The following is a 5,577-nucleotide window of genomic DNA, read 5'->3' as shown; positions in this document are numbered from 1 at the left end:
AATATTACTTGGCCATAAAAAATGAAATCCTGATATTTGCAACAAAGTGGGTAGAACCAAATAACACTATACTAAGTGAAATAAGTCAGACACACACACACAATATAATATATACATGGAAGTATATATAGCATGAGGATAACATATTATTTGCATAAACATGTTTATAAATGTTACATTCACTGAATGATACCCTTCTTTCCTCATTTTATGACTTTTGTCATGAATCCCATGCTGTATATGATATTTATAAATACACTCCTGGTTTTAAGAAAATGTTGTTTGTATATATGGAGTATGTAGGCAAAATGTTAAAAATCTGTATCTATATGTGCTCATTGAACTCTTATACTTTTCTGTATTATTTGAATTTTTAAAAGATTATTTATTTATTTGAGAGGTAGAGTTACAGACAGAGAGAGGGAGAGACAGAGAGAAATGTCTTCCATCTGATGGTTCACCCCACAAAAGACTACAAACGGCCGGAGGTGGGCCAACCTGAAGCCAGGAGCCAGGAGCTTCCTCTGGGTCTCCCAGGCTGGTGCAGAGGCCCAAGCACTTGGGCCATCTTCTACTGCTTTCCCAGGCCATAGCAGAGAGCTGAATTAGAAGAGGAGCAGCCGGAACATGAGCAGGCACCCACAGGGGATGCCGACACTACAGACGGAGGCTTAACCTACTACACCACAGTGCCGGCCACTGCTTGAAATATTTTAAAATAAAAATCAAAGTGGAAAAGGAAAAGAAGGAGGCTGTTTTTGATCAAGGTATTTTGTATTTAGGAGTTACTTGCCTCTGAACCTCTCAGTCAGAACACTTAGGGGTATTGCCTGCACTTCATTTGTTTAAAATATTCAAGTAATTGTAATATGAGAACCATTGTTTGAGTCAGAAAGATCTTGATTTTTTTCAGGTTCTTTTTATTTTTTTAATTTTTGAACATTTTGCCACATTCACTTCAAAGGTAGACATTATATACATACATATGTATATTTTTCCTTGAAAACATATTAATTAATACCAGAATGAGAGATTCATGAAAATAGTCTTAACTCTTGATTTTTAACAGCGTTTTACTTTCATAAAAATGATGTGGTCCATTTATGATTAATTATTTTAAACTCAAAGTCCATTTTTTACTTAAAGTGAGGATGTGCAACAAACCTATTAGGTTTCAGAAAATATGGAAAAAGAAAAAAAAGGGCATGCTCTAAAAATTATGCTAATCCTTTTCCATCCTGCAATAGATGCTCTCCCTATAAAAAGTTATAAAAGTGACAAATGTCTCATTACCATATTCATATGTAATGAATTTAAAGTAGTTGAGGTTTTTTAGATGATTAATTCTGACAAAGCATCTTCTCCACTTTGCTGACTGAATAATAATAATAATTAATTTACTGTAAGCAGGTGATTCACATTCTACTCACACTCTGATTTCCTGGCTAGACCAGGCAGAGGAGCGGCCATCTTGGCTGGCTGCTTATTCATCTGTGGGATTATTCTTCACAAACAGACCCACAGCAGGACCAATTCACATCCAAGTGGGACAACTGTTCTTATCACCATGCGTCTCCTGGGGATGCCCCTCAATCTCCGCCACATGTCCCATGTCTCCTTTTAAAATGAAGTAAGCAACCTTTTTTATGTGCTTTCTCTGTGCCAGTCAATTTGTGCTAATTATTCCACATACATTGCTGCATTTAGCCCCCACAACAGCTCTGGGAGTGAGATATTATCTCCATTTCACAGATGAGGGAACAGGCTTAGAGAGATTAAAAAATCTGTCTCTGGGCACAGAGCTAATATTAACACCTGAATCTGGATCCAAGTCTGTCTGGCTCACAACCGTTACAACCAAATTTTTTCTTGATACACAGAACAAATTAAGTCCTGCCCAGATTCTGCCCTTTGTTCTAGCTCAAATCAGAAAGAATACAAGGTATTCTGTATCAGGAAATCTAAACATAGTATTTGCATTACTCTAACAGCTGGCATTTTATTAAGGAAATACCAGGTACTAAGTACTTTATATGCCTCACGTTTTATTTGAATCACTTTATCTAGACTTCCCACATATATAATTTTATTCTTAAACTAATGAAATAGTCTCATATTCAAATTTATATGTTTGTATTTACATACATATATAACATCTACTCACCGGATTCCTCGCACTGGTTGCCCCTCCCCCTTGCTCAGAGGAAACCATTTGCAGCTTTAAGACCCAGCCAAGCTGCCTCTTGCCTGGATATTTGCGTATAATCTCCTTTTCTCCAAAACCATTTTCCTTCTACTCACTCATTCTTCAGAACTCAGTTCTCCTTACCTTCCAAAGACAGCTTTCTCTAGCCCATGTCAGGCTCCACTACGGTAGCCTCTAACAGGCTGTATTTCATTTACAGTTTATTCTCCCGTCTCTCCACGTCAGGAGCTCATAGGATATAATGATGTATCAGATGTGCATAACAAGGTACTCACAGAGGGCAGGTCCAGGGGAAATTACTTTTAAAATGTAATGAATTCCGGCCGGCGCTGTGGCGCAGCAGGGTAAAGCCGTGGCCTGAGGCGCCAGCATCCCATATGGGTGCCGGTTCTAATCCCGGATGCTCCACTTCTGATCCAGCTCTCTGCTGTGGCCTGGGATAGCAGTAGAAGATGGCCCAAGAGCTTGGAACCCTGCACCCACGTGGGAGACCCGGAAGAATCTCCTGGCTCCTGGCTTCCGGTTAGCCCAGCTCCAGCTATTTCAGCCATCTGGGGAGTGAACCAGCAGATGGAAGACCTCTCTCTGTAACTCTTTCAAATAAATAAAATAAATCTTTAAAAAAAGTAATGAATTCTAATTTCTGTAAGCCTCATTGAGTCACCTAGGCTGAACCTTAAATAAGTTAAAATCTCTACATTTTTTAACATTCAGGAAGTAGAAGCAAATCTACTTGGTACAAATGGCAGGAACATATATAACTGTTTTTTATTAAATTAATAATTTTTTTCTTTTCCATTGAGCTATTCTCAAACTTTGATTTTTGACAAACATAGAAACATGAACTAATTAGCAGTTTGCTTCAGATTTAGAAACAGGAATAGTAATCATTTGGAATAACTAAATTGCTAACCTTAGTCTGGATTTGATCTCCTTCTAAACACATGGAACGCATTTCAACACTTTGGAATTATTTAAATTTAAAGCAAAGTTTTTGGCTTAAGAACCATAAAGCCCAGACATAATACTATACCACGACAACTATATGAAGAATATTTTTCCTAACTGTTAGACTATAAGTCTTTGGTTCCCAGAAGAGGCTAAAAACCTTAAAATCTAAAACAAGTCAGTGTATTCTAATGAATTAGAAAAACCCAGAATTCTATGATTTGTAATCAGCATGAGAGTATCACCGTCCACAGTAAAAAGCTGTGAATGTTCTAAGGATTTGCTCTTTGAAGGGGACTCATGGATTTCCAGACTGCACTCAGGTGTGAGAACAGCATTTAAAAGGACCTGTTGGGTATGGTGCTGGAATGACAGTTCTTACTGAAGGTTTTCACCTACACTAGCACAGACCAGAATGTGAGAGCTGGGAGTCTTCCAGATGAAAAGTCCCAGCACCAATGCAACACACAGAGGCAGTCACAGATTAGAGACACCAGGGGGTATTTTTCAGAGTCAGCAGAGAACCGCCTGCAGCAGATCACCTGGGGGGATGCTTCTCAGCCTCCAGATTTCTTGGATGTGTTAAGTCTCTTGATATCTATGAAGGTATTCCAAGAAGTTTCTGGAAAAATGGAATTAAAAGATAAGTTTATTATGGTCCACAAAAAGAGTTTCAAAGTCCATGAATAGTTTTTTCATAATATATATTTTCTGGGGCTGGCGCTGTGACACACTGGGGTAACTTCCTGGCCTGAAGCGCCGGCATCCCATATGGACACTGGTTCGAGTCCCGGCTGCTCCACTTCCGATCCAGTTCTCTGCTATGGCCTGGGAAAGCAGTGGAGGATGGCCCAAGTCCTTGGGCCCCTGCTACCAACATGGGAGATCCAGAAGAAGCTCCTGGCTCCTGGCTTTGGATCAGCACAGCTCTGGCCATTGAGGTCAATTGGGGAGTGAACCAGCGGGTGGAAGACACTCTCTCTCTCTCTCTGTCTCTCCTCTCTGACTTTCAAATAAAATAAATCATTTAAAAAATATACAGATTTTCCACAAACTTTCTGAAGAATACTTGTATGCATGGATTTTAATTTTTTTTGCACCAAAATAAGATTACTTTTTAATTCCATTTCCATGAACTTTTTGAAATACCATCATATGTCAAACTGCTCTCTAAAGGTGCTGCCCCCTAAAGACTCTCAGAAGTCATGGATGCAATAATCTATTTTACTCCAAACTATACACACTGTCTACCAAACTTTACACACTGTAGACAAAAGATTAGCAAGTGTTTTTGCTGTAAAAGGTCAGATGGCAAATATTTTCCATTTTCGAGGTCATGCACTGTTTAGCCTCTGTTGCGGTTGTTCACCTCTGCTCTTGTAATGTGAAAGCAGTTGGAGATAACACATAAATAAATGGCTATGATTGTATTCCAGTAAAACTTTGTTTATGGACATCGAAATTTCAATGGTATAATTTCCAAGTCATAAAATATTCTAAAAATGTTTTTCAACACTTTACAAATGTAAAGAGCTATCTTAGCTTTTGTGCCAGAGAGAAACAGACATCGGGTTGGACTTGGCTGATGGGCTAGAGTTTTCTGTTATAATAGATGCCTAGTCAGCTGCAGTAACAATCATATTGTTTTTTGACTATAGGTTAACTTTCACAACATATAAAAAAAGATGTAACACCTGAATCTACCCACTATGCTCTTTCATTATTCTCTCTTTAAAAAGACATAGGAGAAGAAGCTTCATTTTCTACTTACCTTGCACGAATATCTTTTTACAAAGACAGAGCTAGAGACTTAGCAATGTACACTTAAGTTCTCCAAGCTTCAATTTTAGCCCACTCCCGAACCTCTTTCCATGAACTTCTGAGGCTGCATAGAGTTGAAAGAGCTTCAATATGGGCCATTGATCAAAGTCATCCAGCTGAGTTAATCATCTTACTAAAACCAAGAGTTTTCCACTGTAGAATACTTGGTGGCCAACGCCACGGCTCAATAGGTTAATCCTCCGCCTGCGGCACTGGCACCCCGGGTTCTAGTCCAGGATGGGGCACCAGATTCTGTCCCAGTTGCTCCTCTTCCAGTCCAGCTCTCTGCTGTGGCCCAGGATGGCAGTGGAGGATGGCCCAAGTGCCTGGGCCCTGCACCCCATGGGAGACCAGGAGAAGCACCTGGCTCCTGGCTTCGGATTGGTGCAGCGCGCCGGCCACACCACACCAGCCGTAGCGGCCACTTTGGGGGTGAACCAACAGAAAAAGGAAGACCTTTCTCTCTGTCTCTCTCTGTCTAACTCTGCCTGTCAAAAAAAAAAAAAAATGGTTTATCTGGCTTAAATGTTTAGATGGCACTGATTGATAAAACATCGACTTTGCCCAAGAATTTCTCTATATATTTTCATATAAATTTTTAC

This window comes from Oryctolagus cuniculus, chromosome 6 (genome assembly GCF_964237555.1).
Source record: "Oryctolagus cuniculus chromosome 6, mOryCun1.1, whole genome shotgun sequence".
Classification (NCBI taxonomy): domain Eukaryota; kingdom Metazoa; phylum Chordata; class Mammalia; order Lagomorpha; family Leporidae; genus Oryctolagus; species Oryctolagus cuniculus.
The sequence above is the reverse complement of the archived record's forward strand: the minus strand, read 5'-3'. Positions refer to the sequence as shown.